At 39.6% G+C, this 25,548-nt stretch overlaps 1 protein-coding gene across 1 annotated transcript in view; it reads left to right on the plus strand.

The window, feature by feature from the left end:
- Positions 1 to 25,548, plus strand: part of SYN2 (synapsin II) — a 171,523-nt gene that overhangs the window by 39,129 nt on the left and 106,846 nt on the right. The gene's annotated exons all lie outside the window — the stretch shown is intronic.

The following is a 25,548-nucleotide window of genomic DNA, read 5'->3' on the forward strand; positions in this document are numbered from 1 at the left end:
ATGAAGGATTTAGAAAACGTGAAGGATTTAGAAAAGTAACCAAAATCACATAGAAGATGCTTAACTTGTTTGGATGAAATTATTAATATGTGCCTAGCTCTTTCTCTTTGAAGAGATGCTGTTCTAAGTATTTTTGTACTGCCTTTTACTGTTTTCACAAGGCTAAATGAATTGTAAGATTCCATCTCTCCCTCAAATTTGATTGGAAGTGCCCAAAAGGTTACTAGGGGTGCAGGATGATCACACAAGCCTTGCTTTTATGGAAAGCTGAACTAAATTTTCAGTAAAAACTGTGTATGTATGTACATGAAATTCATCAGTCTAAATACACCTCCCTTCTCATATGATGATATTTTTTTATATCAGTGAGAAAAGCATATGACAAGTAATTAATCTTTTGGAGATATTTGTCAGGTTATCAAGTACAGTGTAGCTGTTATCAAATGTTAGGTGCCAGCTGCAATTAATAATACTGGAAAATTATCACCTTAAGAACTATAATTTGTATTAGGCTGAAGAACTAGTGCAGGACATGATGTAAAATCTATAATATTGTGTGTTACCTGTTTCATATTTGCAAGAATTCTAGTTACATAGTTCACAGCTCATTCTGTGAACCAGATGAACTATATGAGTAAGGCTTTAGCTTTACTTTTTGAAACTGAATCTCTATAATTTCTCTATACTTTGGTCAGTGTGAGCATATAAATAAAATATTTTTTGACAATTTATGGTGGTTATCATTCAGTAGTGCTGTTTCCATGTATTTTGATAGCTTGTAGCTACTAATAGGCAAATTCTACTGATAATAATCCACAGGCTTGTCTTCTCCCAGGTGGAATAATTGCCAATAATTTTATGATTTCTCTTTTTTTTGTGTTGAGTTGATTTTTATTACCTGTTTCAGATTTTACAACTTCATGACTTTACGATAATTAAATTCACCAGTACGTGTTTGTACCTAAAACATTCTGTATCCTTGCTGGTATGAGGAAGACAGAAATTAGGTAAGTAAAGTTGTTACTCAGCAGGTAGAAAGATTTAATTCTGCTCTACTAAGCATAATTTGAATGTGAAGCTTGATTTTTCCCAGCTGCCAAGTGCTGCTGCTAATGGAAGTACTTGTTTTATTTTTAGGCACTTCTGTGCCTAAGTGCCTAAATCGTGAAAATTGAGGCACGATTGCGGTGGAAGTCGTGCTGTAGGACTGAAGCACAGCTTCAGGGGAGGGCACAAAAACACTGCAGCTCCTTACTAAGTATATGTTGCCCAGAACAAAATGCGTGTAAATAAGGTTTTAGTGAGTGATAGCTTATACTGTATTTAATATAGTGATCAGTGTTTGCATTGATGTTCAACATCCCTGTTCAGTGAACCAGCTAAATCTGCTTCTGTCACTTGTCCTCCTTCCTTCTGTCCTCCTCCTTCCTGGGTGAAGTGGGATCCTGAGGATCCAGGTGTCTGTCTCCTTCCTCCCAGCTGAGGTTTATATGCTATTAATCCACTAGAGAGCATCCAAAGAAGGGCCACGAGGATGGGGGAGGGTCTGAAGGGGAAGCCATGAGAAGCACCTGAGGGCACTTGGTCTGTTCAGCTGGAGAAGAGGAGGCTGAGGGGAGACCTCATTGAGGGCCTTCAACATCTTCACATGGGGCAGCAGAGCGGCAGCACGGATCTCTGCTCTCTGTGACCAGAGACAGCACCCAGGGAATGGCTGGAGCTGTGTCGGGGCAGCGTCAGGTTGGATCTCAGGAAAAGGTTCTTCCCCCACAGGGTGGTTGGGCACTGACCAGGCTCCCCAGGGCAGTGGGCACAGCATTAAGGCTACCAGAGCTCAAGAAGCATTTGGATAAATGCTCTCAGGCACATGGGGGGGATTGTTGAGGTGTCCTGTGCAGGGCCCCGGGTTGGACTGGTGATCCTTGTGGTTCCTTCCAGCTCAGCAGATTCTGGGATTCTGGGATTCTATGCAGGCTGCTCAGCACATGCCACCGAGGACTGCAGCCTTCCCCAGCCGGTACAGCTTCACCTCTTGTAGTGTTTCAGGCTGGAGGTTTCCATGTGTGACATGGCAGCGGTGCACCATGGTGGGACAACACGCCGGAGCCATGAGGGCAGTTGTGTTCTCCTCAGCAGTTCCACTCCTGCTGTCCCTGTGTAGTGACAGAGTGTGAGTAACTGTGTTACTGCTCTGCTTCCTACACCCATCCTCAGCATGGGCCTCGTGCCTGGCTTCCCTTGGCCGAGTGACCACAGGCCTTGGCAGCAATATTTGTGTGGAGCTGAACGGAGACAGTTGTGAGAAGGACAGAAATGCTGCTGCCCCCGTCGGGTATTAAAGCTCAACTGTACATTGGAATGTAGGCAATAGATTCTGATTCTGTGTTTCAGGCATAATTTATTTGCAGGAAAAGTGTTATAAAATTTTAGTTTTCTATGTGGCATTTGGGCAAAATGACTTTTGATTAGGTGGCAGCATCTGAGTCAGCTGGACACTGGGAAGGTCCGTTCTGTGAGCTGCTTCTGAAGGGAGAGCCGGCGGCTGCTTCTCACCTTCCATCTGTCAGAGAACAAAGCTGGGTGAGTAAGGTAATAAACTAAACCCACATTTTACATTGAACTCAGCTCAGAGTGTCTTGTGATAACAATAATAGGGGGATATTTTGAATTTAAATTCGTGATTCATGTCTGAATTCACTTTTGATTTTATTTTTCACTTGCAGTCTTTTTTCATGTAAGAATACACAGCTATGACTGTTCCTTCACGGAGGATTTAATTTCCTCCTTACTCACGAGTCAATCTGTGCACAACTACTAGACAGTAGATCTTTCTGTCTTTGCCGTGTAGGAACTTTTGAAGAAGGCTGAGCATGATAAAACTACTTGCATCTCTCTATACACTGTTGGTGTATAAGCAGGTTGTGTAGGTATGTATGTAGAATTAGGATTTCAGTTGGTTTTGTCAGCTTGCATAACTGGCTCCATGGCTTCACTTTACACTCAGTGTGTGTAAAGTGAATTAATTTCTGCTTGCAAAAGATTACATATTTCTAGAATCTATATGTGCATTTAGACTGACCACTGAAAAAAGGTGCCTCTTGCAGTACTTTGTAAAGCATAAGAAAGCAACATTAGGTTACTCATTAGGTGAATGATTTTGACATATTCTAAGGAACAGCAGAAAATAACCAGTCCTCTAATTCACGTCACTGTGGAAGGATGAGTATGGATTGTGGGTGTTTTTTTAATGTACACATGTGCTAGAAAGTGCAAGATTTGGGGATATCAAGGAAGTGTGCCTTTTCCTTTTGAGCAGAACACAGTGGATTTTTCCCTGCCTTTTTTTCATGCTGCTTTTTTAAAAGTAGTAATTCTTTTACACTGCTGGAACAATGCTTTTGAAGAAATTGCAATGCTTTCTTTAAGTGGGAGATTTCTAAATTGCAATGTTTCTCCAGTGGTAATATTTGTAAGCATTCTGTGTAATTACAGATTCACAGAGCTGACTGCCGGTCATGCAAATAATGACTTGGTGTTACTGCAAAGTAATTAAGTCAGGAATGAAAAAAGCAACAAAACAATATTTTGGAAAATCTCACCCGTGGAAATTAAAGATTATCACTTTTCAAAACCCTCAAGAAAAAATCCCACTGGAGCACTACAGTGAGAGAAAGGGAAGATGAAGGATACAGAATACAGACACAAAATTGCCATTTGTAATTCAGTGATGTAACAATAAGCCATGGAATAATCCATCATTTGTTATCACCAGTTATTTCAGGTGTTGATAAATTTAAGATAAAATATTGTTGTGATAATCCATCATTTGTTATCACCAGTTATTTCAAGTGTTGATAAATTCAAGATAAAATATTATTGTAAACCCGTGTACCAGCAGGTGTTTAATTCTTGTGTCAATATTTCTAATATGGGTCCTTTTGTTACAACCATTCTTTGTGACACATCTGCTCTCCCAGTAATGACTAAATTAAAATATGGTAGTTATTAGAAAATACAAATCCAGATCCTCTTCAGAAACTGGGAAGGCCATCATTTAGCAAATGTTGGTCTTAGATCCACGTAAAACTTTTTTTGTGATTTGTGAAATAATTCTTCAGATTGGAAAGTTGATTCTGCTAGAAAGAACAGTTTAAGATGTTTTAAAGATTACTTGGCATAAATATAGTTTTATAAGGGGTAGGGGTTTTTACCTTGTAATTCCACATGTGATATTTCAGCTTTAATAAGATTGTGTGGCTGTAAAAGAAAGGAAATTGGTGTAACATGTACATGGATCCATTTATGTTCTCAGGAGAAGAAAAACAGTTATTCTTTCTTAAAATGGAATAAATTTACTGATTTAAAATGCGTCAGCAAGATGCCATGAAAAAGTCCTGTTAGTTTTTAACGCTGTTGTGAACAGGTTATTGAAGCACCTGGTGCGTGTGATTGCAGCAGACCTTGCCATGTGTCCTGGCTTTTGTCAAGTGCCTTAATCAACTTGTACCATTTTCATTGCAAGAGGAAAAGGAATGTAAAAATGTAGTGACGGTAATTGGAGCCACTCAGGTTTGAGCAGCATCCAAGTGGATGGAAGAGAAAGAGAGAAGGGATGAGTCATCACGTTTTACAGAGTCACTGCCAGTCCTTTATGCTTATATTCCAAATGAATTGGCACTGCCTGGAAATCCCTTTGTCCCTGTCCCTTTTAACTCCCCTGTCAGTACAATGAGCTTTGTCATTCAAGCCACACTTTGCTCTGTATTTTTATTTCCTTGGGGCTTTTTTCTCTGTAGGCTTTATTACAGTGCCACCTGTACTGACTTTTTTCTAATTAAAACTGCCCAATTTTGCTATGTCCATAATCATTAAATCACATGCAAAAGGATTTATCTAAAAGCAAGGAGACCCTCACAACTGACTGGCTTATGCAAGAATTTACATTGTCTTGCTACATAAATTCTGTAAACCAAAGGAGATTTTGTGGCTGATAATTTTCATGCCAAACATATTTGAGGGCTTGCTTTATATTTTCAAGACAATAACGACATTTGTGTATGTGTGAAAGAGAATGAAATAATCACAGAATCACAGAATATGTTGAGTTGGAAGGGACCCACAAGGATCGAGTCCAACCCTTTGCCCTGCACAGGACCATCCCCAAGAGCTGTACCATCATAGATGTAGTTTTAAAATTAAGGCAAAGGATGATGAAATTTTGGAAGATGTTGTGTTGCACTGCTGCCGTTACAAAAAAAAAAAAAGGATAAATGATAGCTAAATACTAATTTAATATTCAAGCTTTAAGGCCACTGGTATCTGAAGGATGCTTGCAATATGCAAGGAATGAATTTTGGTGGCATTTTGTTTTGTAGTAAGCATGGCTTTAAGAAAAGATCCCGCCTTGTCCCACACAACATGAACAATATAAAATGAGAATGAGAGCTAAGAATAGCATCTGTGGTTACACAGGCTGGAGGAGGAATAAATAGCTCTTCGTTTACGATGTTTTCAGGGTAGAGTAACGTGCAAAGGATGTGCTCTTTGGGACAGGGTTCTCACTGGGAGAGGCTGGGAGCCATATGTAGGCAGAGAAGGAGGGAATCAGCCCATTTTTAGTAACTCTGCAGAGAGGCACAGGCATCTGCTGCTTTACCTTCAGCTGTGGAATCTCTAAAGTGAGCCTGGCTTTGAAACCATAATAAAAATTTCAGCAGGGGAAAACATGTAGTCAAAAATGGCCTATTTGCTGTGGTGATTCCTTCTTTTTTTTTTTATTTTTGTGAAGAACTGTCTCCCCAGAGCAATGAAGTAATGAAAAATATAGGTAATCCTTTTTGTCTGCATTGTTCATGCACACCAGAATGTTGACAAGCCAGCAGTATTGTCAGTCCTAAGCATTTAAAAGTAATGAAGTCCCTGAAAAACTACTACTTTATTGGAACATATGAGGCTTTAAAATGTGTGAGTTATGAGAATGAAGGCACATGAAGCCAAATGCTTTCTCCTTTTCTTATTCCTATTTTAAAAAATTGTGTTTGTTTTCCCAAATGTTATCAGGTATAACACTTTTTCTCTTTCCTATTCTCATCTACTGTAAATGAGATTTTCATCAAATTACAGTGTTAATAATAAATATGCCACTCAGATCTACTGTTTCCAAGCCCAGGCCAGTAACATGGAAGTCTGTTAAGAGCACCAGTGGGTCCATACATAAACTGCATACGCCCAGTTTGGTACCAGATTTTCGTTTATCATTCTGCCCAAATCATCTTGAACAATGAGGCATATCTTTCTTATGGAATACATATCAGTTGTGTTAATGATTTTCCAGTTGTTTGGAAGTTGCATGGAATGTGTTTAGAGGTAAAGAGTGGTCTTTCTGCTGGGCAGAGATTTTCCTTCTGCTGTTGGAATTCCCCAGTGTATCAGGTTGCCAGGCACAAGCTGGCCCGTGACATGCAGGTGTTCCTGCAGCTCCCAAACTAAGCACATTGCACAGACAAAAGCAGCAGTGGGCAGAAATGAGGAATGGCCTCAGTACTCACTCGTTTTTCTTGTAAATGTGGATATTCACATCTCATCCTGAGGGCTTTTTGCCTTCAGCTGAAATACAGGATCTTCCTTGAATCCAGCTTGCCAGGATTGAAGCTGATTGGGCTGTTGGTCCCAAATTTGTAGTTGCTCTCCCTGTGTGGTGGTGTTGTGATGTGACCTGTTGGGGTAAATGGGCACTGTCTGTCTGTCTCGTTATTCAGAATTCAGACATAAATGTCTTCCATTCAAATTAATAGGACATGAACATTTGTCAGAAAAGATATTTTCCTGAGCTGCCATAAATATTCTCTGTGTACACACTGAAATGCTGGAGCAGGTACTCTGCTACTGCTGTGTGAAATTCAGAGTTATTGTTGAGTTTGATGTCCTCCTCAGAGGCATGAGCACTGTGAGAGAGACTCAGGCCCATGGTACCAACTTGTGCACCGAGTCATGTTGTTAAAGGAACCGAATAATTTTGATTTAATATATTACATAATTAAAACCTTGTATTGAGGCTTTTTTCACCTGAGAAATCCTTTTTGAAGTAATGCTTTTCTTTTTTAACTGAAAGAGGAATTTATGTAGAGGGAAATAAATTGCTTTACTAGGAGTACATGTTAGAGAGTCAGTCGTTCAGGTTTCTTAGAGGCATCTTCTTGTTCCTTTGTGCCTATAAAACTGCAATTTTTTTTTTTGTTCTCTTAAATGACCTATGTTTTTGCATTGATTTTCCTGCCCTATCTAGTTTAAATCTATGAATTTATAGTAAGATAAAATGATTAAAATTAAATAAGAAAACATTATCTTATTTCTTTTGTAGTCTGCTGTTTTTCAGAATAAGGAACATGTACATGATGATGAAATAGGTTATGTAAATTGTGTTCTTTTCTCTGGCCTAAGGATTGACTTGCTTGGAAATTTCTTGAAGAGAGAGAACAAGAGAACTCAGTTGTTTGCATGAACTTCTTAAAGCTATTTCTCCTTTTTTCTTTCCTTTTCTTTTTAGTTTAGTGGCAGATTTGCTCCTGTGTGCAGATTTCAGCCTCACAGCAAAGGAAGAAGAGCACAACCATTGTCCTCATCTGTATTCAGCTCGTAGCTGAGGTTTATTTAAAGGGCTCTTTATGGTGACATTTGGGATTTCATAATGCCAGACTTCGGGTGGTGATAATGCTGCTGATGAGTCAGAATTAGCCCTTAGCCTTCTTACCCTGTGACATTAAAAAATTGGGTGTTGTCATTCTGCCCTTATTCCAGTGTAATCTCTTGAGTTTTAATTTTCCATTTCTTGTCTGTCTCAGAGGACAACATTGGAATAACTGACCAGGCATTGAGAACCTGTGTTAATTCAGGTGATAAAGATCTTCAGAGAGTTCATCAGTCAGAATCCACAGGGAGGATTGGACTCTCCAAGCCTAGCATTTTTACTCCAATAGATGTTTTTCTGAAGTTTGGTTAATATAATTATATTCTTATTTAAAAAAAAAAACCAAAACCCAAACCGAACAAAAAAATGCACTTGTTAAAAGCCATTACATCCATTTGCTGTAATTATGTTTTATACTGCAAGCTAATGAAATAATTTTCTCTTGTTTTCTTTTTAAAAAATAAAGAAGTATATAATATATATAATACAGATTTTATATATGTAGTATATATGAATAAAATAGTTTATTGGACTAAAATTTATATACATAAAGCGATTTAAAGATATAAAATATATTTTATATTAATATAAAGGTACAAAAATATAAAAAGATTCTTTGTATTTAAGTATCTATATAAAAAATTGAAAGGAATTACTAACAAGATGATTTAGCTCTGTAGAACTGTGCTCTTTATGCAGAATAACAAATTGCACAAAGCTGGATTTAGTGAATCCATTTCTGTGCTTCTTTAAGGTCACCTCCCATTGCTGTCACTTAAAGTTATGAGGCCATCCTCACCCATTCCTGCCTCCCTGCTGCTCCTCTGACAGCACAATTGTTCCTGGGACAGCAAGAAGAATCACTGTTCAGTGTCCCTGTTGCTCTACTGGTACTTGCCTTCCAACTCCCTCTTTCTCCTTCATCCTTCTCTTTGTGCCTGTCCCCATCAGCACCATGGGCTCCCGTGTCATGGTGGTGTGGACAGTTCCCCAAGTCACCCCAGGCTGCATTGGAGCACATGCCTGTGCATTCTGGGGTGAATTTGGTTGGAAATGTGAAGCCTGGGAAAAGTACAATTTGTGCAGAAAGCTATAAATTGTTGGCGTAGTGAGTTAAAAAAAATAAAGCCTCGTCATTGTGCATATTTTTTCTCTGCCTTTATTGGGAGGTTGAGCAACAGATGATGGAGTTAAGGGAGGTTTCACTGTGTTCATTTTCCTTCTGTCCTTGTGGTGATAGTTTGTAAAATACCACATAAATAGTGATTCTGGGCTCTGATACAATAATTGCACTCTTTAAAAGAAAGCCAGGGATTTATAGAGTCCCTAAAGGAAATGTGATACACTGTCTTCTTGCAGACCTCTGAATACACATATATGTGCATGTGTATGTATACACATGTAAATCATTTATAAGTAAGCATGCACAGGCATACATCCACCACTTCAGTTTTAGGTTACACATCTGTTGCTGAAATAATTGAACATGAAACAGAAGCACTGCAAGTAAAGTCGAAACTGCACAAAATATTACAATTTTTTTTACTTGATGTTAAGTACTTTGCTGACCATACATGGAGGATGAAAGCAAAAAAAACCCCTGAAACAGCTGGGGAAAATACAAAGCAGCAGAAAGGAAATAGAACCTGAGAGGGGAAAGGAACTGGAAAAGTAGCTGGTAGTGGCCATCTGACACGCTGTTAGAAAGTCTGGCATGGAAAAGTGGGAGCAGTGTTTTAAGTGACCAGGAAGAGAGCAGAAAGCACACAGGAAATGTTGGTTTACTCTACCTGTATTTCACTGCATAAAAAATGCTTTGCTAGCAGGATTAGGGGGAAAAGTGTGAGAACCAGGGTACAACTTATGTGTAAAACAGATGATTTTGTCAGTAGGAGACTCAACTCTTTTGCAGCAGTGTCAGCAGATCATTTGAGAAGATCCACAGCACTGCACTGGGAAAAGGGAGTTACCAGTTAAAAGAAGAATAATGGCAGATTTTAATATCTCTTGCTGGATTTTGGAATCTCATGCCTCTTTCTTCTTTTTCAAGCTGTGACAATTTCAAATTCTTCAGATAAGTTTTTATCAATCAAAAGTACATGTTTCAGCAAGTTTAGAGATAGAAAAAAAACATTCCTGTATCTTAGAGGAAGTTTAACAGTTAATGAACATAATGATACATTCTTTGGGCCTGATTGGTGTCCTTAATGTTGATGGTACCGCAATGGAATTAGAGCTGAACAGCAGTCATGGCATCACAGCCGGTCCAGTCACAGTCTGGTTTGTCTGACGATTGCTTTTCCACATCTACAGATAAACCATCACAGGCTATTAACATCCATAATATTCCAAGCACTCAAAATTTTCTTGTAAGCATCTTTTTTTTTTTAAGGTTACATCTTTTGTAAACAAGTAAGGACCCAGTTCTCCATTCAGATAAATAAGTGTACACTTTCTTTGAAGGGAATCAAAAACATCATCATCATCATGTCTGGGTTTTGCGAATGAAGATTTGGGGAGGGCTCTACCCACGTTTGTTACCAGCGCGTTGGTGGCTAAAAAGGCCAAAACGAGATAGGCACGTCCAGTTGCAAAAGGCACAGCAGAAAGACTCCTTAGGTGGTAAATTCTGCAAGACACGATTCTTTCTGTGTTGCCTTTTCTCCTCGAGAGTGATCCTGCATGCGTTCTCAAAGGCATCAGCGGCATTATAGATGGTGTGTCTCCAGACCTCCCAATTGGGGGCCAGAGTAGACCAGTTATGTTGATCAATATGGCCAAGGCTGAGATGTTGTATCTTCTCTTTGGGGCTCCTCTCTTGCGGCAGCCGGTGGCAAGTTCACCATAAAGCAAGATCTTGGGGAGGGGGTGGTTGGTCTTTCATCCTGGAGACGTGCCCTGCCCATCTCAGCTGTGTTCTCAGCAACATGGCCTCAATACTTGTGACTGCTGCCTGTTCTAGAACAGATGGATTGGTCACATAATCTGAGCAGTGGATGTTTAGGATTGTACGGAGGCAGCGTTGATGGAAGCGTTCTAGGAGACACAGGTGGTGGCGGTAGATGACCCATGATTCAAATCCGTATAAGAGAGTAGACAGATCAATGGCTCTGTAAACACTGATCTTTGTACTTTTCTTCAGGTGTTTATTTCGCCAAACTCTTTTATGAAGCTTTCCGAAGGCACTATATGCCTTTGCTAACCTGTTGTCTATCTCCCCGTCAATCTCACCACCCGAGGAAATGAGGCTGCCTAGGTAATTAAACTGCTGGACTGATTTGAGCTCTGATTCGCCAGTGGTGATATGGGGATGATGGAAGATGTCCTGAGGTGCAGGTTGATAGAGAACTTCTGTCTTCTTTAAGCTGACTTCCAGCCCAAAGAGCTCAGCAGCATCTGCAAAGCAGGATGTTAAACGCTGCAGAGCTGCTTCTGTGTGGGCAACAAGGGTGGCATCATCAGCATAAAGCAGCTCCCGGACAAGATGGTTTAAGGTCTTGGTGTGGGCCTTCAGTCACCCTAGGTTGAAAAGGCTTCCATCAGTACGATATCAAATGTAGATCCCGTCCTGATCATCAAGGTCTGCCATGCCCCTTTGCAGCATCCTGCTGAAAAAGACTGCTGAAAAATAGAGTTGGAGCAAGAACGCGGCCTTGTTTCACACCATTGGTTATTAGAAAGGGCTCAGAAAGTGCATTGCCATATCTGACTTGGCTGTGCTGATCCTCATGGAGTGAGATGATCATTTTAAGGAACTTGGGGGGACAACCTAAATGTTCCAAAATCTGCCATAGACCTTTTCTGCTCACAGTATCGAAAGCCTTGGTGAGGTCGACAAAGGTTACATAGAGACCTTTGTTCTGGTCCCTACACTTCTCTTGCAGTTGTCTGAGAACAAATCCCATGTCTGTGGTGCTCCTGTTGGCTCTGAAACCACACTGACTTTCAAGTAGAATTCCTTCTACTATGGCAGGTATTAGCGTGTTCAAAGGTATTCTTGAATCAAAACCATACAACAAATAAAAATAATCATGTATCTATTTTCTTTAAAATATATGTTTCTCTTAAAATTTAGGGATCTCTTAAGCCAATCTTATGATTCTTACCAGGCCTGTGACTCAGATTTTTAAATTATTTTTTGTATTCTAAGTTTATGCTTGAACAGATTTCGCCTGCCCACAGACTGCCTCCCATCTGTTCAGGTTAATGGGTTTTCTGCCTGTGCTCAGAAAGGAACATATTGTGGGATTTGAGAGAGGAATTTTATCTCAAGACACCACTAGTCCTTGGAGTCTACTTAAACTTGGTTGCCAGGACTACTCCATCCTAGGCAAACAGGATAAAGAATTTGAGATCGTCTTACAGAAAAATGAGAACTACAGCCTGCCTACAGAATGAGAAAAAAGACAGGTGTGATAATGAAATGTGAATTTTGGATAAACATTGTGATTGAGAAATGTTCCAGCTCTCAAGTCTTAAATACGGGGGGGTGGGGTGTGAGTGGGAAGAAGGGAAAAGGAGGAAGAAATTGTGAATCCAGAAATGAGACAAAAAGTTGTAATACCTTTTATAGGGGGATAGTACCAAAAAATCCCTCAGTAAAGTCTAAATCAAGTGATGCATTTGATATTGTCTCATATTAGAACTGAGAATTAATCAGAGTATCATAATATTGTGGGTTTGAATTAAGCCCTTAAAAGAACTGCTTTCTTCAAGCTGTCAGTCCAGAGAATATATTCAAAATATGGTGATTCTCACAAATATAGAAAGGATGAAGAGTTTGAAGGCTTGACCGACTACCTTTGGAGATTGTGTTTTAAAAAAGTGATTATTTAGAAAGAGTCACATTTGCTCTTTCTGTTATTTCGTAAATCCTTCCCTTCCTTGGCTGTGAATCACTCCACGTTTGTCTCTCACTCCCAGCTCGGCAGTTTGGATGCAGAGGTCAGGTGTGGTGTTCTCAGTCCCGCTGTGCTGGCTTGGATGCTGCTGTTCTGTTTATTTGTGCTGCTGGGAGTTACACAGTAATTCACATTCCTCCGGGCTTTTAGGACTCCTTGGAATAGCTGCATAGCAAGGCTTTGCTTTGCAATATTTCTGTTCCTTTGCCTACTCTGGCTATTGGAATGGCAGCTTCTTGCAGTGTTACAGCAAGTAGAGGTTCTGTCTGTAAAATGTGTTCTGGGAGAGGTGAGGAATGAGCTAACCGTGCCCCAGCCCGAGGGACTGACCCTTCTGCACACTGCGGGCTGTGCTGGGGCACAGGGCAGGGGTCATTAAAGGCTGGGGAACATCTCGGAGAGAAAGGGCAATATCAAACCCTACCAGTTATCTCCTCCTCAGCAGCAAAGTGCAAAAACCAGCCCAATTTGCAACAGGGCCGTGGAAGTGTTTTCAAGGTGTTTTTCTAACAGGGAATTGTGTCTGAATGTGCAGCAGTGATCTTCTGGTTTCTGTCAGGCTGACCAAGGAAATAGCACTGCTTTGGAGAGAGCTGCTCACATTAATTTGTTCCTTTCTGAGCATATATATTGAAAACTGGGTATTCTGAGTTGCTTTTAGACATGCTGTCCTGCCACGAGGAGTGTGTACTGGGGGTGATGTGGTAGTTTGAGGAGAAGTTATCGAGGGAAGGTGGAGACGAACAAGGATTCAGCCATCAGTGTGCCCAGCTGTCCTGTCTGTCACTGAGGGCCATTGTCAAGATGTGGACACTCAGTCACAAGGCCAGTCCTTGATTTGATGAGAAATTAAGATTTAATCTCTTAAAAATGATGTAAACTGGGTAGTTTCGCTTTATTCTTTATTGTTTATATAGATACCTAATGATAAACTGGACTAAGAGTGACCCTGTGTCCTGTTCTTTCCTTGGGATGAATGATGCAAAATAATGGTCATAAACTGGTACTAAGAATTTCCCAGTTTTCTTTGTCTCACAGTTTTTGATATCTAGACCTGTCTTGTGTTCATTTCTGAGTACAAGTTTCCACTTTGCTTTCCCTCTAAGCCTACCTTGGTGAGCTTGTTCCAAGAGCCGTGTACGTGCCAAGGGAGCCACAGGGGTGTTACATTCAATAATGGGGGACCACAAAAGACTCTCCCACTGGAGGTGCATCTTACCAGTTCCCTTTCTTCCACACACAGCACAACTTATTAAGTGAGATTTACTGTGCTGGGAGAAAGAAAAAATTAGGAAATCTAATCTAGCTAATCTATTGATTTAGTAAATAATAATGCATTATTAGTTAGTAAATAATAATGCATTAACATTTTTTTAAATTTAATTTTTTCAGCCTCTCATACTGAGATAAATTGTAAAAGAAAAAGGTGGTGATGGCTTTTGGCCATCATTTGTGCCAATGTGTCTTGTGAAATCTGCACTGCAGCTTGGGTTGTGATAAATTCACTTGTTTTGTTGTAATCTAAGGTACATCTGAGAAAACACCTCAGCTATTTCTTTTCCCTCGGAAGTTTGCAGAAGCAGAATTAGAGCCCAATATGTAGCAACAGAAAATAGATGGAAATTACTGCTCAAATTACCTTTCACTGCTCCGAGTTTGTTTACAGCGATTAATATTCCAGTTTGAAATTAAACCACCATTACTTTTTAATAATTAGTTTTTGATTGGCAAATTGGTGTGCACTCGAAACTGGAATATTTTTTCCCAGTGATTTCCCAGAGCTGCAGCTCCCGGCAGATGGCAGTGCTGGACTGGCTGTAGGTGAGAACCCGCTCTGGTCGGTTCTGAAGAGGCATCAATTCATGCAGAAGCTCTGATTCACTTCAGGGATTCATTATTCCCTAAATGAGACATTGTAGAAATGAATCTTTGTTTTGCTTTCCTTTTCCAGGAAGGTAGGGACAGTGAGCATCCCAGGGAAGTCTTGAAATGGCTGAAGATACAAAATAATGTAAAGAGGTGTAGGATTTTTGTCTTAAGTAATCCTGGTTGAATTGACAGAATTTGAAATGTATTTAAAAGAAATGCCCGTAATCATGGGCATCCTTCATTAAAACTCACTAAGATTGGTTTGATTGCCCATAAATCTTGATGAAGGAATCTGTCCTTATTTGCTATATACTGTTAGTGCATGTTATGACTATATTATCAAAAAATGAGATCCACTCAATGAAAAATATTTAAAAAAAACCCCAAACCCCACAAAAGCAGTATTTCCATTTCTGTCTGTAACTCAACAGTGCAAGTTTTTTTTTCATTACCTACTGGACAATGGAACATAGGAAGCAATTCATGAGAATGGAGAAACTCAGACTACAGGAGCTTAAAATAAAGTTAATGAACATAATGCTCACCAGGTTTGCTGCTGATTGCTATAGAAAATAGATGTTGTTTCAGAAAATAAAGTTAAAGAAACTTCTTGGGATAAGAATGAACCTCTAAAGTGAAAAAGGAGAAAATACATAAAATACCAACTTCAAAAGTAGTCATAAATATTTGCTGAGTTGCTTAAAAAAATTAACAACCATGTCTGCAAATCCTGTTGAATTTTCCTTTGACTGTGCTTTTAGGAGCTTAGGGATTACTTGCTCATCTTGTTTGTTCTAGGTTTTTTCCTCATTCACAAATGAAAAAAGAAGGATTTTAGGAGAAACTAGCAGTGTGCCACTCTTTGGGATTTTGATAGGAGAGTCTCCTCAAAGCCATCACTGCTTTAACTACAGACCAATTTGTGTTGATGCAGTAGCAAACAGCCTTTCTTCCTTAAGGAAATTAAACTTGCAGTTTGGATACCCTGGGTCTCCAGCTCCGAGAGGTTTTCAACACATCCTGAATTTTTGTCCCAACAGGCCTTACTGTAGAATAATCATAAACATATTCTCACTCTGAATGCTGTTGTTTGTTCATGTTTTGTTTACTCCCCAGGATGATTATCCTTGCGCAGAGTCATAAATTCACTCGTGAAATCATTTCCCGGTAACTTGCTGCAGATTCGGGTGTTACATAAGGAGGGCTTGCACATGCCTGCCATGGGCTTTGCCAAATGGCAGCGTGTCCATGGGAAAAGCACTCCCATTCCCTTCTCCAGTGAATCCCATCCAGATGAACCCCTGCCATGGACTCCAGACTTGTGGCTGCCCAAGGATGCATTAGCAGAGAGGTGACCGACAGCATAAACCAGCCCCTTCCCGCTGGGGACTCACGGGGTGGGTGTAGCCCACAAAGTGACCTCAGTTCATCTGCTGAGCATCCTGGGCTAGGTGCTCTGGGTCACCAAGGGAGTGTAAGGCAGTCTTTGTAAGGCACAGCTCCTAGAGTAAAGACTTGCTGAAATCTCTGAGATTTTGGAACAGGCTTTGCTATTGTGTGCAGAAGAGAACAAGTCCTGTTCTCACCCCTGTAGTCACTGGGGAAATTAATTCCATAAATGTGAATCCTTCAATTATTTAATTATTGCAACTATTGCTAAGCATGACTGTATGTCAAAAGAGAATGTTTGTTTGCATTTGAGTTGCTTCACGTCTGTTACACTACCATTTTTTAGCAGTAAATCTCAGATTTGACAGCATTTAGTTGTGCAAAGCAAACAGTGCTCATCTGGGAAGGGGGAGAGATGTTGGAATCCTGCTCCGGTTCAGCAGCGGCCTCTGCTCCTCACAGCTGGGAGGGCTTGGGGCTGCTGGGGGCTTGCAACAAGCCTCGTTGGGAGATTGCTGCTCAATTCTCTGGCACACTGTTGGATTTCCAGCTCTCCAGTCCGAGGGACAGTGGGATGCTCCATATTGCTTCATATTGCTCCTCTGCAGGGCTGAACACAACCCGAGTGAGACACAGCCCTTGCCTAGAGCAGCCCATGCAGTTGTACAGCAAACACTTGGGATAGTGTGGGACTCGTTTGATTCCACTGTTCATGAAGCACTACAAGCTCAGCTCACCTTGTTTTACAAATGATGAGGAGGGTGTGAGCCATTGTGGGATTTTGTATCATTATAATGCATAATTAGACCAAAATGAATGTGTCTCTCTCTCACAGAGACTTTTTGTTTTCAGTTCAGCTCCTAATTAGATACACTATGAGCAGATGAAGTGTTTGCACAGCTGTCTCCAGAAATGCCTGTCAGATACCACTGTCACAAAAGTCCTGTTTCTCATCTCCGATGGCTCCCCCTGTGTCACAACATCCTTGAGGCTTGGGGTCTGTTTTGTGTTACAGATCCCAATAGATTTAGTTGACTTTTAGCTTTTTGGACTGTTTTCATGTTGGGATTTTTAAAGTCCATATTTCCAAGGTCAGCTTCACCTGGGGAAGGGGTGGGTAATGCTTCCTGTCTAGAGTATGAATTATGGGACCAGTTTACTGTAGTGAAAAATATAATTCACTGCCTTCAGCAGTATTAGAAAATTCTTTTGTTCCCTAATCTGTAGTGGGAAGCTGAATAAAACTCAGGAACACAGGCTCTTAGTTGTTTAGAGAATATTAGCTTTTTAGAGAATATTGAAATCAATAAACCAAACATGAATATTTGAAGTACAGACAAAATTATATATGGTTGTACTTTAAAGTAAAATATTAAAATACAAGGTGGTTAGATTAATTTTCTAACATATTTGGGAAGCTTAAACAAAAGTGAAAAAGTGATAATGGCAAAAACATTTTCTGTTTTCTTAGTATCCATTTGCACTAAGAATTATCAGTTTAATGTAATTTCAAGGGTTGTTGTAACTTGAGCATCTTGAAGCAATTGGGTTTTTGTGGCAGCATTCTGGACCTTCCTCTAAAGCCCATGGGTAGATAAAATGCATGTTTCTGAGGCTCATTCTTCCATAATAACTGATAAATTAATATTTTTCCTCTCCTCAGCACAGGGCATGAAATCCTTCTTCCCTTGTGGGAGCAATTGCACTGGAGGTACCACCCACCTTTCTGATACACTGGGAATCTTGTTTGGAGTCAGAGGAGACTGTCATGAAGCCAATGGAAACTGTGTGTGAGAGAGAGAAAAAAATCCCACCTTAATAATATTCAGTAATTCAGCTGAAAATAGGAGAAGTAGCATGGAAAGCATTGGCAATTACAAGTAATTTAATCCATGTTGATGCCAGTGATTAATTTCCTTGTGGGTTGTTGCTAATCCTGCGTTAAATACATGGAGAGTGTTCTTACTATTGCTGTTAATATGCATTTTCTAGTAGATTTAAACTATTTTCAAGTTGGGTTCATGATACATGTCTTACCTAACACCCATCCCTGAGCCCAAGCAAACACCTGACTTATAATATTGAAACATTCTCACTGTTTCCAGCCAGCTCCTGTGTGGGACTCCTGCCTGGCCCTGCTGCTCTTGCAAAGAGAAGGTACTCTAAAGCTGGTAAAGCCAGGATGATCATGGATCTATTTAGCTATTTATCTAATTTATCTATTGACTGGAAACAAGTTTTTAGCCAATCTGATCTACATTTCTTCCTACAGAAGAGGGCAGCAAAAGCCATATGCTCTTACAGCATCTCAGCAGATGCTAAACCAAGATTAAGTTTTCTGATTGATCTGCTCAGGGCAGCACTTGACTGTCTGAAGTATAAACATAAAAGCACAAGTTTCAGTTGCCTGGAAAAAGTTGAAACATCAAATGCTGTTTTACACCACTTATTTGGGCTCTATTCAAACTGGACCTCTAGTGTTTCTGCAATGTGATACTAGTGATAGAATTGGAAGAGACTGGATCTGCGTGATGGAGATAAAAGGATACCTAAGCCAGAGATAAAGCAATTGCTGATCTGTGAAAAATATTTTTATCTTCAACTCATTGAAACCTAGTTCAGTATTGGTAGAGTCACAGAAGTATTGCTGCCAGGGTGTAACTCTGTGGGGTTCCGGGTGGGGACAAGAGTATCCAGCCTTGCCTGTGGCACCGGTGGCACTCTCTGCCAGGGCCAGGGTGTGGGTGTGTCTGCAGGGAGGTGTTCTGGCACTCAAGGCAGTCCTTCCTTCTCCCTGGGTCTGGTCCCTGCGTGGGGCTCAAGATTTAAGGTCTGACATGAGGACTGAAGGTTTGATGTTGTACTTCAGCTGGTTTAGCTCCAAGGTCTGAGTGAAAGGTGTGCCTCTCCCGCTCTCTCCACACGTGCATGACTTTCACTCTTCCCTCTCCTTCTTACCCCTTATTGACCAGTTCATTCATAACCTCATCCACAGGACAAGCTCAGAGAGGGACAAGCTGGAGAGATTTTCAAGATACAGTTTCTGAATTAAGTGCCGGATCCTCAACGGTGAAAATCCATCCAACGTGTTGATAGCTCAACACGTTATATATGAGTGACACTTTGTAGTGTCTCCAGGCATAAATGGTTCAAATTTACTTACCTCACAGAGTCACACATCTTAGAGGTATTTGAAACACTTTATAGAACTCAGTATAAATAGAAAAAATAGAAGACAGATAAATTTCTGCTGAAGATTTTATTGACAATATGGATTCTGTCTCAAAGATTCTTTCTCTTTGTTCTAGTTTATAAGGCTTTTCAGGAGTTGCCAGAAATTACTTCCTGGCAGTGTAAAGTCTTTTAGGCTCAGCCTATTTTCTTTATTTCAATAAGAAAAAAGTAAAGTAACATATCTCTACATTATATTTCTAGATAATTTGGGGGTTTTTTCTATCATAAGTGGCTGAATTGTGGGACATTTTTGCCACTTCAAGGTAATTTAGCATGCCTTCCATTCTAAACAGTAGGGTTGCTCATTAACAGGTCGTACCAATCTGTCTTGGTTATCAGCAGATGAGTTGGTAAGAGTGAATTTAGTTGGTAGGAGACTTGGAAATGACTTTGTTACTTCAGTCTGCAATGTAATTCCTTTAGTAGATAAGATTAAGGAACTTGGAGCAGCTGGTGCAGAAGACAAAGTTTGAGTCTTCAGCACTGAGAACTCTTAAAACCTCCACCAGGATTCAGAGCAGTAGTATTTCATAATTTGGCTAGTGATGTTTTTCTGTATAAAAGTTGGAACTTTCTGTTCATCTCATGAATACAAATATTTTTATGACCCTAACCCTGGGAAAATGTAGTAGTCCTTCTAATGAGTCTAACAGATTTGGAAAAGGTTATAATGTCTTGCATCACATATTAGGTCTTCTACTGGCGAGGGAATGAACATTTTTAAAAAGACTCTCATTTGTCATCTAATTTGCAAAAAAAAAAAAGCCCTCAGAAGTTACATCGTGACATAAATCTTGCACAGAAGTAATGGGCTAATGGTAAATATTACATAACCAGAGGTGTGGGATTTTGAGACATTACCACTGTTTGGGCATGAAAGAGGATTTGTTTCACCTTGAGTGGGCAGAAAATGAGGCATTTTCAGTTAAGCATGCTGCTGAAAAGACCCAGAAAATTTAAGTTCAAATGAGAGATCCAAGGGTAGGAGGCACTTTCTTCTTCATTAGATCTCTAGAGAAAACACTGTGTTAAGGCACAGAGCAGAGGGACCAATAGAAGGGCTCTAGATTAAAGCCACAAATATGGTTTGGGGGCTTGAAAGAAAAAGATGGCTGTGTTTTATTAAAATTTCATCATCAGAGTAAAGGAGATAGCATTCTGATACATGCCAAGGGATGAGAGAACTTGTTAAATAGGGAAGGCTGCTAATAAATTAGGAGAATAAAAAAGGGATTGAACTGGAGATTATGGAAGCCTCTGGAAGTGCTACATATAAAACTGTTGTGAAAAAAAAAAACCCTTTTCTAGCAAGAGAGATATGCAGCACTGGCAGGGAAACGGAATAATTGCTCTTTAACAAACTCGTGTTCTTTATTACTAGATGGTTTATGCTTTATTTTTAAATAAGCTTTTATAGCTGAATCTCTTTGGGCAGCCTTTTTACTGTCTGGGCAGGAAAGTCCTCCACTGAAGAGTGTTTACTGTGATTTTTCATGAGTTTAGCCATCCCTGGTGAAGGAAGTGGGGAAGGGTTTGAGGGTTCAGAGCCTCTGCAGAGGAAGCTGCATGCAGGACCTTTGGTTTATAAGCAGGTATTTAACAAAGTTCTTTACTCCAAGTTGCAGAAGTGAGGGAAGGAAAGCCCTGTTCCAGAGGAGCAGTGCTGCCTACAGACCTTTCCTGTGCCCTGTTCAGTTTGAGCTGCTGGGGTAGCTGAGTTCTCATGGTCCCCAATAAAAGTGGGCAGATGAGTCATGAAGAAATTCCCTGGCCTGATAGAATTAGCTGTGTCAGAGGTTCCAGGGTGAGGCCATCTGGGATGACTCCATCGTGTGCTAAGGTACACCAGGACCATAAGTGCTTGCCTTTGTTCCCAGTAATTCTCTTTCCATAGATTCGAATTGACAAGATTGTTACAGGAGTAGTGGAGACAGTGATTTCAGATGAAAACACACAGTGAAACCTGAGACCTTACTGGCAGAAGCACTTTTTTTTAATGAATGCTCTGTTTTCCCCTTCAAAAGGCCAGACTAGGACTTGGAGTGAAGAACTGCATTGGTCGTGTCCTGCCTGTCATACTGAATTTTTATGAAATGAATCAAGTTGCAGGTGGGGTTTCTGTGAGTTGTCATCTCACACTGTGAATGACTCCAAAGAGCAATCCTTGTGTCCTTGCCATTGCAGTGCTTCCCCTGGATTCCAGCTGAGTGATTAACAGCAAAACGCAACTGGCCTGATACAAATGTGAGCTATGGAACCTGTTAAAATAACCTGTGCTGTTTCAGAGCCAATAAAGTGTGCTGCTGTGCAGATTTACAGGCTCCTGGTGATGGAGATTATCATTAATCTGATTAAATCCAACTCAATAGGGAGCACTTCTAAAGCTCACACATTTGATGTGTTCTGTCATTTATTTTGTGGTGATGGTCTGCTTCTTCTGAGGCAATTTCTGTATGAAGTAATAGCTTGAGCAAACATGTTTTATGTGAGAGTGAAATACTGGCTGGGTCAAGTACCAAGAGCATAACTTCACATTGCAGAAACAAAAAGAATGTGTTTTAAATCCAAATAGGTCTTTGCAGAACCCGAATAACACTTTTAAGAGTATCCTGGTCTATAAAAGTCAGGTTTTAAGTAGAATACTTATATTTTGTAAGTCTCCTATCTATCTCTTGTTGCAGAAACGTGGAACAAGTAAATTAAAAGAAGTCAGCATGTTTACAGTATTCTTAATATCTTCTTCTATTTAGTCATGATAACCTCATCAGAGCAGTTCCAAAGGGTGAGTTTTATTAGCTTGGCTGGTTGGTTGGAAGTCAACATAGCAAATGTTGGTACTCTCAGATCGAGAGCACATTGATGTTGAGAGAGATTCCCACTGCTTTCAGTAGATTGTTGTTTAATTCACATCAAATGAAAATACTGTGCAGATCTTACCATATGCTTACTTTTTGTAACAGTTTCTTATGGTTTTCATGTATTTACAAAAGTCTTCTTTTTTTAATTGAATTAAAGAATCAGTTATTTCTATTCAGATTTGAAGACTGATCTTACTTTCTCTTCAGCATCTGTTCTGTCACTGAGTGACACAACATTTTTTAAGTCCAACGAAGTCTGGCTGAGTCCGTGGCATTACTCTGCCAGTATGTTTACATGGATGTGGTAATTCCAGTGAACCAGTTATCTGAGCATATTGTGTGTATTTGGATGTATATATGTACATCACCTTGCTTGCAGTGAATCCCACCACCTGTTTCCAGATGTTGGCAGTGTGCAGTTTGTGTGCTCTGGAGGGGGCTACTGATCTAAATGATGGACAAACTTTTGTCCTGTTGTAACAATTATTATACTATGATTATTTTAGACCATACAGTCTTCTTATTGATCAGATCAGTAATTAGTTTTGACTTTAATAAAGGCTGTTGCTGATCAGCTCATCACTGTGTTAATGCAAATTGTAGTGGCATGACCCTACTGTTGATTTTGTTGTCAGTCAAAAGTATCAGCAGTTTTAATGCTTCATTTATATGAAATGGAACCACAATGAAACCAGATTGGTCTCATGGCATAGTAAAATACTGTGGAAAAGTATGTAGATACTGTGTAGTGGAAGAGGGAAACATATCATGCCTTTTTGATATATTTGAAACACTTTTAATGATTAGTGCTTAATTCATTGTCCTTGCCAAAGTTCAGTGAGTGGTATGAGTTTGTGTTAGGCTGCATCTACGGCAACTGCATATTCTATAGTTTAATGTTAAATGTGAAAGGTTTTCATCCAGAAAATGAACTGTGAAGCAAAAAATGCATAAATAATTCGCATATATTTTGAAAAGATTCTGACTGGAATAGGTCACGCTGGTAACTCCAGTAGGCAGCATCCCTGCTAGAGCTGGGCTTTGGAAAGCAGTGTTTGAGTTTCAGATGGATAATGGCACCACTTTCTTTCCTTCTCATGTAAAATATAAGAAATCATCAACAACAGGCAGCAAATGTTCACTGAATTGGGGCATATTTGTTTTTTAACTTTACTCCTGCTGACAGCTCACCTCACACAAGCCCCTGTTCCTAGAAGCTCTGAGAGTTGATATGCAGGTGTTCTATGCTCAGGACCAAGAGTAATAAGGCTTAATAGGAATTTCAAACTACAGTTGAGTGGAATTCTGTAAATTCTTTGACTTTTGTTCCCCATCTCCCCACAGTAAAAAAAAAAATTAATGTAAGTATGTAATGAATGTCTTTACGATAGGATTGCATGTTCCTTATATTGAGAATGGGAAATTCAAGTCAAGCAGGGCATGACTTTATTTCCTAGGTAGAGTAAATAAAATGAAAGTTAGATTCTATTTCACAGCAGTTTCTTAGAATTTGTTCTGAAATGCCTGAGTCATGAGTCTGTAAGTTATTTTTTTTGAGATATCAAGATAAATTCTTGCAGTTTTTTGCTCAACATTTGGAGAATATCTTGGAATATTACAGATTTTTATAAAATTTTTTCTTAAAGCTGCTTTGAAATGAAGTCTCCAAATGATTAAATTTTGCATTTGTTTTCAAGCCCCAGATTGCTTAACTTCAGTACTTACTATTACTGTTTATTTTCAAAGCTGAAGTCATTTGTTGAAAGGAGAATCATGTCAGAGTTTAGTTGTTTGGAGGTTGCCTCATCTAAATGGTGTTTAAGTAGAAAGACTGAATTTAAAGGAATAGCACCTCACTAATTAATAATTAACTAATATTTTCATTATCTCCCTAACCAATATGTGCACTGGACTTAGGGGTAAAGAGTAGAAGAGCCTCCTGTCTTTGGCTCTCTGTGGTTTCCCAGTTCCAATTCCTTTCTGAAAGAAGAAATCGGTTGCTAATATTTGTTAAAGTGAACATTGGGGGAGGTTTAATCTCTGTGTATGGCCAAGTTACAATTCAGCTTTGAAGAAACTAAGTATTATTCTAAGCTCATTTTTCAGTGTTCAAGAGGTAGCTGTACCATAATGTAGCCAACATAATTCTGTTTAAATTAAGTTTGTGTCATGTGATGTCCAATAATGCATTTACCTCACCTGTTGCTGCCTCAGAAGTAAAATCCAGGAGCTCATCCTGTTCCCAACAGAATTCAGCAAGAACATTGCTGTTAAATCCATGAGGATCAGAATGGGAATTTTAAATATTTTTTGCAGTGGTAAATCCTAGTTTTTCAGAGAGACATTAGAGCTGTCTTTGTGAATTGGGTGTTTTCTCCTGAGGCAGATGTGGTGTTATCTTTGATCATGAGACCTTCCTCTCTGGTCTGGCACAAATAACCTGGGTTATCCTGCCTCTGTTAGATTAAAATGGTCCAGCTGATGCTTCAACATAAACAGCACTATAAAACTTTAGCCAGGTCCAGACATCTTTCCAGAGGTAATATTCATATTCCCAACATGGGATTTCAAAACAGATTTAGAAAGAAAAACAAGTGATCAATGATATTTCTGTAAGTTACACTTGTGCCACAGGATATTTAACTTCTACTTTTGATGGCAAAAATATTTGATAACATTCAGGTAAGTATACACCTCCTATGATAACACAATGGATTTCAAACTTCATCTTGCATGTGTATTTATTGCAAGAATACAGTATAAACCCGTAACACAAATGCTTTCTTCCTTGTTTTCTTCTTATCAATTGCACATTTGTTCAGAATGGATTGTTGAGCAATATTTTAGTGTGTGATTTCAGTATAAACACCTTCTTTGCTTTCTCCCATCCTTTATCCATAACACATAAGATATCCTTAAGAAATATGCTGCCAAAGGAAGTATTGCCAGTTGTTTATTATGAAGTTTGGTTCTTCCACTATTGAAACCAGTGGTGAAACTCTTCTGGCCCACGGTGGGAATAAGATTTTCCATAAGCAAAAATATATTGTTTTAATGTGTAGTATGTATTCCTTTCACTGGTGAAGTGGACTTTGTGTAATATAATAGCATTTTGTCAGATGTTGAAAATGGGCAGTTACTTTTTTTTTAACACTTGAGAGGGTGTCCTGTAGTGTTCTGGTTTTGGACTGTGCAACAAATTTGTGCTTGCTTGTAATAGAAGTGGGAAAGGTACTCTAAGCTTTGACTTAAGCAAAGAAAGCGCAGAGAGACTGAACCCATACCCCTTTTCCAATGTCCAAGTGTTAGAGTAGTTCCCTTTTATCAACAGATTTACCTTGTTTTGTAATTTCTCTTTTACTCCAAAGCAGATCCATGCTGCCTAAGGGATACAATAGACAAATTCCTAGAGGAATGTCATTGTTAGGCCTGGGAGACTGGATCAGGGAATTCAGTTCTGTTTTATTGCTGCAATCCTGGCACATAATAATTACTCATGAGCTCTCCTTCCCGTTAATTACTTCAACTCAAGTTATAGTCTAGAGAAAGGAAAACTGATCAGTAAACCAGGCCCTTGCAAATTTGACAACAGTCTTCAGTACCTCTGGTG

The sequence above is a fragment of the Lepidothrix coronata genome, unplaced genomic scaffold, assembly GCF_001604755.1.
Source record: "Lepidothrix coronata isolate B3197 unplaced genomic scaffold, Lepidothrix_coronata-1.0 Scaffold205, whole genome shotgun sequence".
Lineage (NCBI taxonomy): Eukaryota > Metazoa > Chordata > Aves > Passeriformes > Pipridae > Lepidothrix > Lepidothrix coronata.